Source organism: Schistocerca cancellata, chromosome 3, assembly GCF_023864275.1.
Source record: "Schistocerca cancellata isolate TAMUIC-IGC-003103 chromosome 3, iqSchCanc2.1, whole genome shotgun sequence".
NCBI classification, from domain to species: Eukaryota; Metazoa; Arthropoda; class Insecta; order Orthoptera; family Acrididae; genus Schistocerca; species Schistocerca cancellata.
In genome coordinates, this window is record NC_064628.1 from 227,801,266 (window position 1) to 227,813,760 (window position 12,495).

Sequence of the window (12,495 nt, forward strand, 5' to 3'; positions counted from 1 at the left end):
CAAGACATTTTAGCTTGAAGTTTTGGGATGACTGGTAGGAGGTCCCCCTCAGTAATGTCATGGATGAAAAAAGATTGACTAGTGTTTTTAAATACTGCATTTGTGTCAACTGTACTGAACTTATGTATTAATTCCTGACACACTTCTTTTGGGTCATTTGTAGTAAATGATCCTTTTCTGCTCATGACACTGCTTTTTTCCCAGGTACTTTACACAGTTTGTAATTTGTATAAAGATACTGTAATTCAGTACCTCTAAAGTATACATAACACCCTTTCATGTTCTCTCTCAGTTCAATGATTTTAAGAGGGAGATTCCCTGCTTCATAATTGATGTCTTCCTTCATTTATTTTACTATAGGGCACACTTTGTTTAAAGTTCCATTGAATAACTTAATAAATTATTCTATTTATCATACACAGCAGGTAAAAGTCACCTACAGGAAAGTTACAGAGAGGTAGATGCACAAATATCAAAAGCTAAGGTGGCATGTCAGTACGCTGCAAGATGGGCACATTAAATATAATGGCCATTGAAGGAAAATGAACTTAAAGACAATATTATTGAAAAAAAGATGAAGTAGATGAGGATGGGATGGGGTATACAATAAAGCACTGAATGACCAAAGTCAAAACAAAGGCACTGGTTAGACAATATTGCCTCAGACTCATTGACATTCTTGAGATAGCTTTCAGCAGAGATGCCACAGATCACCATCTATCCCACTTTACAGAGCAGACAAGCCTACAAACCCCAAATTCTGTGAAAAGTCATGGACGGCCAGTCATTTGGTGCCTATGGTCATTTCACTGTCCTTAGACTTCTTTCCGTAAATGCTCATGACAACAGCACATGAACATTCCACCAGATTCACCATTTTCGAGGTACACGTTCACAAGCTCTGCATAGTAATAATCTGCCCTTTGTCAAAGTCACTTATTTCAATGGACTTCGCAATTTGCAGCATGTATCTTTGCTTGGGTGAACCCCATCCGTGTCTGTTCAGCTTACATATTTTCGTTATCACGTCACATGCCTCCAATGCCACCAGGCAGCATCCAACGTTGCAGTGGGCAGTGGTCATAATGTTTTTGCTTAGCAGTGTATGAGGCAGACGAAATACCCTTAGTCTTCAAAAGGCATATAATAATACCAATTCCAAAAAAGGTAGGTGCTGACAGGCGCAAAGATTGCTGAAGTAACAATGTAATAACTCATTGTGGCAAAAATACTGACATGAATTATTTACAGATGAATAGATAAACTGGTAGAGGCCGGCCTCTGAGAAGATCAGTTTGGATTCTGCAGAAATGTGAGACAACACAAGACAGTACAGATCCTACAACTTTTCTTAGAAGAAACGTTAAGGAAATGCAAACTTCCATTTATTGCATTGGTAGATTCAGAGAAAGCTCTCACCAATTCGTGGAGTGAAAGGTTATTTACAATTTATACATAAACAGCACAGTTGTTATAAGAGAAAATGCAAATGAAAAGGAAGCTGTCGAGAATGTACTGAGACAGAATTACAGCCTCTCCTCACTGTTATTCCGTCTGTATACTGACAAAGTAGTAAAATTGGAACGGGAATTAGCCTACAGGTTTAGGGAGAAGAAATTGAGGCTTTGAGATTTTCTTAGGGCACTGTTATTTTGTCATGACACGACAAATATTTTGGAAGAACACTTGAACAGAATGAGTAGTGCCCTGGAAGCAGATTATAAGATTGAAATCATCATGTATAAAACAAGAGTGATGAAATGGCATCAGAGTAAATCAGGCAACATCTAGGGATTTAGATTAGGAAATCAGACACTGAATGTAATAAATGACTTTTGATATTTGAGGAGCAAAATACTGAAGATGGCTGAGGCAGAGAGAATATAAAATGTACACTGGTAGTAAAAAGAAAACCATTCTGATAAGAAGATATGATCACATAAAATATAAATTTAAATGTTAGGAACTCTGTTCTGAAGATATTTGTATTAAGTGTAGCTTCGTGTGGCAGTTCAATATGAACAGTAAGCAGTTCAGGCAAGACGATAATAGAAGTTTTTGAAATACAGTGCTCAGAAGAATGCTGAAGATTTGATGGCTGTACAAAGTAACTACTGAAAGGGCACTGAATCCTATTGGCGAAAACAGAAGTTTATGGCGCATCCTGACTAAAAGAAGGGTTCACTTGACAGGACACGTCCCGAGTCGTCATGAAATTTGGTGGCCTAATGTAGTGAAATTGGAAGGTAACAAACTGTAGAGGGAGACAAGCCGCAGTGAGCAGGTTCCAATGGATGCCGGTTGCAGTAGTTGTACAGAGGCAGAGAGATCAGACTAGCATGGGAACCTGCATCAAACTAGTTTTCCCACTAAAAACTACGAGAACACTATAGTAAAGCGCCGGTAACCGAGGGAAAAAAGCTGTGGCCTACAGCTATTGTCGGCATCTACGTGTCCGCTCTGTAGAGAAATTACAACACACACGCAGAATATCCAATAAATAACAAATCAACTCTCATTAAGTGCAAACAAATTTGGTTCTTTTTGTTTCCAACTAGTTTTAAAAGTAACCCATATTTGACACGGACACTTAGGGCAAGTTATTTCCCGTAGTCGACGGCAACGCTACATAATTTCTTTGACCAGAAACGGTTATCTAAAATATTACTAATTGTATACATTTCGATCTTCAAAATAGAGACTGTACATGTCACAATTTCAAGTCGTAAACATTACTTTCAGGCACAAGCACATACACTTGCACTATTAGTTATCATCAACATATGTTTCTTCTTTTTCTTCTTCAAAAACTTGTCGCTTGGTCAAAATATGTTTTTCATCCCGTTCAAGAGCAAACAGGAACAATTTTTTTTATGTACACTGATATCTTTATCTTCGACATATAATGCCACCCACAGAGACTGCGGGTGCCGCCATATTGCCTAAAGGTGGAGTTAGAAAGCGGATGTGGTGTGACAAAAGTTGTCATCTCGTAGAGTTTACTTGAAGGAAAGTGGAATAGTGTTCGCAACAAAATGATCATTGATATTCAACTATGTGGCTACTTTTTAGGAGTTGAAAGTGAAACTGCATCGAATCAGTGAATTTAGTAAGTAATGGGGATTGTGATCGCCCATACGATTTAAGCGTGTAATGGCGTGAACTAAAAAATGCTTATTTTGGCGAGTGAAAGAGGTCACAGTTAATTCAAACCTGAGTTTTCGACCGTCCTCAAACGGTGTGTATACATATGCGGTTGTCAGAAGTTGCCCTTTTAGTGTATGTAGATTTTTTAATCAAACGTCTCATGTCCTTGTAAGGTAAAATTTTGGGTTAATGGTAAAGACCTTCTGGACAAGTATGTGTCATGATCCTAACATGAAGTAGCTTAAGAAAATTTACACCTTAGGTACTCCAGAGTTAATAAAGCTGAATGAATTTGACACTATGATTGGTGTAAAATGCTGCACACTTGACATTTCATTGAGTAAGCCACTCCTAGTGTTAGGCTTCAGATTTTTAAGTAGTATCATACATCTGCGAGTAATTCTTGTTTCGTATTTCGCACCCTGACTGCATTCAGAATTTTGCACCAGTTATTACGGAATTGATATAGATACCACTGTTCTTGGTACAGCTCTACTGTGGTGTCAACTATATAGAAGTTAACTGAACTTGCAACTGAGATGAATGCAAATGTTTATTTTAATAGTGTGTATATAGTACACTAACCAGTGTTTAGTAAAGGCACCTACTAATAATCGTATGCATTGTGGTATGTGAAAAGAAGGGTTTTAGGAAACACCTTGATAATAACTGTGTCAACAAGGTTTTAGAAAATCGTGCAGTAATATGTGATTGTATCATGATGTTGCTGTGACATTAAGCAATATCAAAAAGGTATGCAAGCAATATTTGTTTTCCAAAATATGAACTATAAGTAAATAGATAGCAGTCTATGTGGTGGTGTTCTGCATGTGTTTTCATGTGACACACACATTTTATTTTAATTGTTTGGGCTGTGAACTCAAATGCACAAAAACAAAACCGTACTACTATTCATAGTTATCAGTAATGACATATAGTGTCCTGGTTGTATTAGTTTACCGAATTCTCTGAAGTGAAACAGATGTTTGAAAATATTAATGCTAAGTGTTTGAGGTGTTGTTATATGTCTCATGGTCTCTGTATGTGGCAGTAACAATTAATGCACTGTGCTAGGTATGTGAAGTGTTGCTACTTTCATTGATTAAATATCCTTACAAATTTTCTTGGGTCAACAGAAACATCCGATCTCACGCGTCGGCTTTGACCCGTGACGTAAGGGTGTTGTGGTGTGTGACGTCATTACGGCGCGGAGTTTGGTTTGTGAGTGTGGCATGTTTGTAGATGTTGCCTCGTTGACGTTACCTTAGTAGGAGTTTTAGGGCCTGTAACATATAGTTTACCTTTTTACTGTACTTTTTGTTTTAACGTCGTGTATGAGGCTTTTATCAGTTTGCCATTAGATTGTTCAATCTTTATGGTCTATATGTTTTGTCGCTACTCGTTATGTCTAATGAATCAATATTGTTTTTTTCTTTTTTTTATTTGTTTCTTTTTTTTATCTTTTGATTGACCTACACATTGATCTGTAGCGTAGCCCTGAATACGAGGTTAGGTTGGGAGTTTTTTTTTGGCGGGGGGGGGGGGGGGTCAGGGGGGGGGGGGCAGCCTCCCCCTGCCTGGCCTTGAGTACCACTTGTTTATTATTATCTTTGTTTGCTATCAATGTTAGCAGATTGTTCTTGTGAAACCTTTGTGTGTGTTGTTTTTCTATGTGTTTTCGTCTTTGTGATACGTATGCAACGTTTTTATATCCGCCATATTGGAATTGTCGTTTATGGTCGTTTCCGCCATATTTGTGACGTCATGGGTCAAAGCCGACGGGTTGGATCGGACGCTTCCGTATTTCCATTTTCTTAGCCTACATGCTACTACAGTCACTCACTTCATCATTATTTACTTCACTTCCAGTTACTGAGTGAGGTGGTGCAGTGATTAGCACACTGGACTCGCATTCGGGAGGACGACGGTTCAATCCCGTGTCCGGCCATCCTGATTTAGGTTTCCCATGATTTCCCTAAATTGCTCCAGGCAAATGCCAGGATGGTTCCTTTGAAAGGGCACCGTCGACTTCGTTCCCCCTCCTTCCCTAATCCAATGAGACCGATGACCTCGCTGTTTGGTCTCTTCCCCCAAACAAACCAATCCGATCACTTCCGGTTAATAATGTAACTGGTAACTCTTCAGCTGTTCATTTAAGAGCTTCATTCATTATACACATTCATTATTGCTGGACATAAATGTATTTCAACAGTGCAGCTTGAAATAAGACTGCAGATTATGTGATACTCTTTGGAAGTGAGCAGAAACTCAGTTGATCTCACCTTCTTTGAAACAGGTTAAACGTAAATGGTATGTGACACTTTTTATCCACTTTTCGTTGAGGAGGAAAGTAAGGATGTAGCAGTGTACACATTGAAGGCTGGCCCTAAGTTATCCCAAGTTGCAGGGGGAATCCTCACCCTGTTATCGTCCGCCCGATGCTGAATGATGATTTTCTAAAATGTCAAGGAGGACCCTGCATATGCTGCCCCCCCTCCCGATAAAAAGAATCCAGTAGTATTATCTCCACCAGCAAAAAACAAACGTATGATGTGAAGTGGCTTTAAAAGGGACAATCTTTAGCAATTAAGTCTATTTCAAAGCATAAACTAAAAACTTCTGAGAGCAGCAGCAGCAAAACTTAAGGATCTGGCATAATGTGTCAAAACAGGTGACTGTGTGAGAATATCGTAAACATTAATGCGGTTGGTTGAGCAATGAAACTGCATATCACAGTGCCTGAACCAAATACTAAAGAGGACTAGGATGCACATTAATGGTTTCTGTGTAGTAGACAGTTTGTATAGAATAAGAAGAAGAAGAAATCTCTTACAGGGACATTGGAGATGTCTTGTTATTACAATTTAAGAACAACAAAAATAAAGTAATTCACGTTTACAGGCATGTAAATAGTTACAGGCGTAGCATGACAAGGAGGCGACAGGTATCGATCACGACCTTATAGTACCAACCATCCTGGCATTTGCCTGAAGTGATTTAGGGAAACCATGGAAAACTTAAATTAGGATCGCCACGCTGTTTACAACAGTGCTATCTCATTTAGTTTAAATGTACAGTATTGTTTTACAGGTAAGTTATTTAGTAATGTGAAAGACTAACACTATACTGTTCATTTCTCATTCCCAGTCACTGCGCACAACACATACTGCATGCACATTGTTACATAACATTACACCCATCATCACCAGATGTCAGGACAATTTTGTGCCCCACAACTTCTACATCCACATCTTTTCTCTGCAAACCACCGAGAGGTGTATGGTAGAGGGTACATCCCATTGAACCATTTAACAGGGTTTCTTCCTGTTCCATTCACATATGGAGTGCGGGAAGAATGATTAACTGCCTCTGTGCTTGCAGTAATAGCTTTAATTTTATCCTTACGATTCCTAGAGTAATCATTTAAAACTGGCTCTTGAAACTTTGTTAATATACTTTCTTGGGATAGTTAACATTTATCTTAGAGTCTTCCACTTCTGTTCCTTAGGTATCTCTGTGACACTCTCCCATGACGTAAACAAACCTGTGACCATTCGTGCTGCCCTTCTCTGCATATGTTCAATATCCCCTGTTAGTCCTATCTCATATGGGTCCCAAACAGTTGAGCAATAAGAACAGGTCACACGAGTGATTTGTAAGCAATCTCCTTTGCAGACTAATTGCACTTCCCCAGTATTTTACCAATAAACTAAAGTCTACCACCTGCTTTAATCACAATTGAATCTATGTGCTCATTCCATTTCATATCCCTATAAAGCTGTTACACCCAGGAATTTGTATGAGTTGGCCAATTCCAACAGTGACCCATTCATATAATAGTCACAGGGTAGTGCATTTTTCCATTTTGTGAAGTGAACAATTTTTATTTCTGAACATTGAAAGCAAGTTGCTTATCTTTGCAACACTTTGAAATCTTATCGAGATCTGACTGAATATTTATAAAGCTTCTTTCAGATAGTACTACATTATAGATAACTGCTTGTTCTGCGAAAAGCCTGATTTTTACTGTTAATATTGTCTGTGAGATCATTAATGTACTATGTGAACAGCAAGGGTCCCAACACACTTCCCTGGAGCACACTCGAAATTATTTGTCCCTCTGACAATGACTCTCCATCCAAGATAACATGCTGTGTCCTGCCTACCAAAAAGTTCGTAGTCCAGTCACAAATTTCGCTTGATACCCCATATGATTGAAATTTGACAATAAGTGTAGGTCTGGTACTGAGTTGAGTGCTTTTCAGAAACCAAGAAAAACTGCATCTACATAATTGCCTCAATCCAAAGCTTCAAGTTGTCATATGAGAAAAGTTTCACATGATCAATGTTTTTGGCATGGAGATGGTCATTCTGCTAGAGATACCTCATTATGTTCAAACTCAGAATATGTTCTAAAATTCTGCAATAAATTGATGTCAACAATATTGGATGGTAGTTTTGTGGTTCACTTCTACTATCCTTCTTATGACGGGTGTGACCTGTGCCTTTTTCCGAGAACTGGGCACAGTTTTTTGTTCGAGGGATCTAGGATAGACTGTAGTTAGAAGAGGGGCTAACTCAGCCGCAAATTTAGTATAGAATCTGATGGGTTCCATCAGGGCGTGGAGCTTTGTTCATTTTTAACGATTTCATTTGTTCCTTGACACCACTGACACTAGTACTTATTCATCTTTTCAATAGACCGAGAATTAAATTGGGGCAATTCTCCTGGGTTTTCCGTTGTAAAGGAACATTTGAAAATGGAGTTATGCGTTTCAGCTTTTGCTTTTCGCTATCAGTTTCTGTCTGATTCACTAGGGTCTGGATGCGAACTTTGGTGCCGCAAACAGTCTTTACATATGACCAGTATTTCTTTGAGTTTTGTGAAATATCTGCTGCAGTAGTTGTTGAAACCATCACATATTGCTTTCTTGGCAACCAAACACAGTCATTCAGCATCTCTCTATCTATAACCCTATGCTTTTACACATATTATGCTGTAATCCCTGTTTCTTTAGAAGTTTCTTTACAGTCATTCTGTACCATTGAGGTTCCCTTCCATTGTGAACTGTTCTACTGGGTACGTGCCTCTCCAGTGCTTTGTCAGTTATGCTTTTAAACTTGAGCAAGAGTTCCTCTACATGCTCATGCCCTGTGGTGAAAGTTTCAAGTGCCTCATTGAGGAATGACACTACTGATTTTTTTGTCTAGATTACTGAACATATACATTTTTCTGCTTGTTTTAGTTATCCTTTTTATTTTGGTAATCATTGTTGCCACAACCACGTCATGATCACTGATACCAGTTTCCACGTGGACATCCTCAAAGAGGTCAGGTCTTACTTGCTGCCAGTAGATCCATTATATTTCCATAATGAGTGGGGTTCCCAACTATATGTTCTAGATAGTTTTCAGAGAAGGCGTTTAGTAATGTTCAAGGATGTCTCATCATGCCCACCACTAACAAAACTGTAATTTTCCCAGTTGATTGTTGGATGCTTAAAGGCTGCACCGATAATTACAGTGAGATTGGAGAACTTACGTACAAGTCAACTGAGGTTTCCTCTAAAGCTTTCAGTTTCATCAGGAGATGAATCTGGTGAGTGATAAAACGATCCAGTTTCATTTTATGCCCACCCCTGTTACTGAATCTTGCCCAAACAATAATTTCACATGCAGCTTCAATTTATACCTCAGTGAGTTTGAGTTTCTTGCCCTCTGTGACAAGTACACCACCTCTATATCCCATTTGCCTTTCCTTTCTTTATACACTTAAATTTTCCCCTAAAGTCTTATTGCTATCAATTTCATGTTTCAAACAGCTTTCTGTATCTAGTGAGCTTCATTGCTTTTCACGAGTGTTTCAGACACTGGTACTTTATTGCAAATGCTTCGGCAGTTTGCCATTAGGAATTTAATACTCTCACCTGTTGAGGGATTTCTTTTGATCGTGCAGAGATACTTCCGGGTTTCCTGTAGCTGTCATTATCTTGATTGGATGGAGAGTCGCCTAATCTAAAAGAAACCTTGTGTGCACCCCATACACAGTCAGCTACCTGGGTAGCAGCGTCTGACATTTGGTGTGCACCTGACCTATTTAGGGGAATCGTACAGTTCTCAACCCTATGGCGCAAGTCCAGGAAGTCGCAGCTTAGCTTGTCATTGAACCTTTGAAGTATCTGGTTCAGTCCTTCCACTCAACTTGGAACCAAAGGACCATAATCAGCTCTGGGGACAATACTGCAAATTGTGAGCTTCGTTGAAACTCCACACACAAGGCCGGTCTTCTCAACATTCTCTGCCAGTCACTTGAATGACCCAAGAATGACCTTGGAGCCCAGACAACAGGCACCATTTGTTCCAATGTGCTCCACAATCTGCAAGTGCTTGCACCCTGTCCCCTCAGCTGAATGTCCTCCATGGTTTTTAACTTCCAAGGAGTTCGCCTTTGATCTTGATGGTGCAAATCTTTTTGATCACTGTGACATGCCATTTTTCATTCGATGTTCATGGTGCTAGTTAATAGTTTGTTTCGAACATTCCTTGAAGGTCAACGATGTCCATTTTGTGAAGTGTAATCCTTACGTGCCATAGCATGTTGATCTCTGCGCTCCCAGACACTCATTTTTGTCGCGCTCTTGATGCACAAGGTAAGTCATTAGCAGCTTACATTTTTTTTAATGATATAATTGTTAACACAGCACTTTGAAATGAGCCTTACTAAAGATTGAATTTGTGACCTTGCACACAGGGTATTCCTTATTAGATTGTAGTTTATAAGTTGTAGTCTTCCATATGTTCTTACAACTACATGTACATCTATACACTGCAAACCACTGTGAGGTGCATGGCAGAGGGTCATGGTGTACCAGTTATCAGGGTTTCTTACCATTCCATTCACTTATGGAATGCGGGAAGAATGATTGTTTGAATGCATCTGTGCATGCAGTAATTTTTCTAATCTTATTCTTGTGATCCCTATAGAGTTGTATATGGGGGGTTTCTAAGGTTACCATTAATATTGTCTGCGAGGTCATTAATATACAACATGAACAGCAAGGGCCCCAACACACTTTCCAGAGGTACACCTGAAGTTACTTGTACATCTGACAATGATTTTCCACTCAAGATATGCTGCATCCGTCCTACCAAAACATCCTCATTCCAGTCACAAATTGGACTTATACCCCATATGATCATACTTTTGACAATAAGCGTAGGAGTGGTATGAGTCAAATGCTTTTCGGAAATAAAGAAATCCTGCGTCTACCTGGTTGCCTTGATCCAAATGTTTCAGTATATCATATGAGAAAAGTGCAAGTTTAGTTTCACATGATCAGTGTTTTTGGAATCCATGCTGGTGGACATTGAGGAGGCCGTTCTGTTCAAGATACCTCATTATGTTTGAACTCAGAATATGTACCAGCATTCTACAACAAATCAGTGTCAAGGATATTGGACGGAAATGTTGTGGATCACTTCTTCTGCCCTTCTTGTAGACAGGTGTGACCTGTGCTTTTTTGCAAGAACTGCGCACAGTTTTTGTCCGAGGGGTCTACGATTGATGGTAGTTAGAAGAGGGCCTAACTGACCCACAAATTCAGTATATAATCTGATTGGGATTCCATTGGGCCCTGGAGCTGTGTTCGATTTTAATAATTTCAGCTGTTTCTCAACATCACTCGCACTAATATTTTTTCATTCATCTTTTCAGTGTTATGAGGGTGAAATTGGGGCAGTTCTCCTGGGTTTTCCTTTGTAAAGGAACATTTGAAAATGCAGTTAAGCATTTCAGCTTTTACTTTGCTACCCTCAGTATCAGTTTCTGTCTCATTCGTAAGGGACTGGACACTAACTTTGGTCCTACTAACAGCGTTTCCATATGACCAGAATTTCTTGGGGTTTTCTGAAATATTATTTGATAATATTCTGCTGTAGTAGAAGTTTCTTTAGAATGACTTTATACCAATAGGTTCCCTGCCATTATGAACTGTTCTATTAGGTACATCTCTATCCTGTGCATGGTCAACTATTCTTTTAAGCTAAAGCCATAGTTCCTCTATATGCTCCTGCCTTGTTCTGAAAGTTTCAAGTTCCTCACTGAGCTATGACACTACTGTTTTATCTTTCTCTAGTTTGTTGAACCTATTTACCTTTGTTTTAGTTGTCCTTTTTACTTTGGTAATCATTGTTGCCACAACTGTATCATGATCACTTGTACCAATTTCAGTGTGGAGATCCTCAAAGATGTTGGGTCTATTTGTTGCCATTAGAACCAATATATTTCCATAATGATTGAGCTTCCTAACTTTCTGTTCTAAGTAGTTTCCAGAGAAGGCATTTAGTAATGTTTTGTAGATATCTCAGTCACACCCACCACTAACAAAACTCTAGTTTTCCCAGTTAATTGTTGAAAGTTTTCGGTTACATCAAGGAGATGAGTCTGGTGGGCGATAGACGGATCCAGTTATCATTTATGCCCACCCCTGGTATTGAGGCTTGCCCAAATAATCTCATGTGCAGTGCCAATTTCTATCTCGGTGTATTTGAGTTTCTTGTCTAATGAGACAAATACACCACCTCCATTTCCCATTTGCCGATGCTTTCGATATACACTTAAAATTCCCCCCCAAAATCTCACTGCTATCAATTTCAGGTTTCAACGAGTTTTCTGCATCAAGTAGTATGTGAGCTGCTTTCTGATTTTCATGAGCACTTCAAACTCTGGCAATTTGTTGCAAATGCTGTGGCAGTTAACCATTAGGATTTTAATACTCTTACCGGTAGGAGGCATTTTTTTTATTTATTTATTTATTTTTTAAATCTTACGATGATAATTCCAGGTTGCTTTCAGCTATCGTTAATGGGACTGGATGATGAGTCGCTTAATCTATAAAACTGTTGTATGCACTCACACACAGACAGCTATCTGAGTAACAGCCTGTGATGTGTAGTGAACACATGGTACATTTACGGGGCCCTACAGTTCTCAAAACTAACACAAAAGTCTAGAAAGTCACAGCCTAGCTTGTCACAGAACCTTTGAATTATATGGTTCAGTCCCTCCACTCAACTCAGAACCGAAGGGCCGTGGTCAGTTCTAGGGACAGTGTTGCAAATTGTGAGCTTCATTGAAAATCCGTATGTAAGCCTGTTCTTTCCAAACTTTTCATCCAGTCGCTGAAATGACCCAAATAGGACCTTAGAGCACAGATGAGTTGTTTCAACATTCACCACAATCTGCAGTTGCTTGCACTCTATTCCCTCTAAAAATATGAGTGCTGTAATAGCCTTGTCAACATTTTGAATGTGACTCTCAGGTGTACATATTAAGTGCACCTGGAGTCC

General features: G+C 39.2%; 1 protein-coding gene across 2 annotated transcripts in view; it reads left to right on the top strand.

Annotated features, from left to right (window-relative positions):
• Positions 1-2,478: 2,478 nt before the first annotated feature.
• The window catches only part of LOC126174854 (WAS/WASL-interacting protein family member 2-like), a 72,094-nt gene continuing 62,077 nt past the window's right edge, over positions 2,479-12,495 (top strand). Inside the window, exon 1 of one of the 2 annotated variants that reach the window (XM_049921246.1) lies at positions 2,479-3,109. The gene's annotated coding sequence lies outside the window, so the exon portion shown is untranslated. Of the gene's footprint in view, positions 3,239-12,495 lie in introns of both variants that reach the window. The other variant, XM_049921247.1, reaches the window with a different exon arrangement.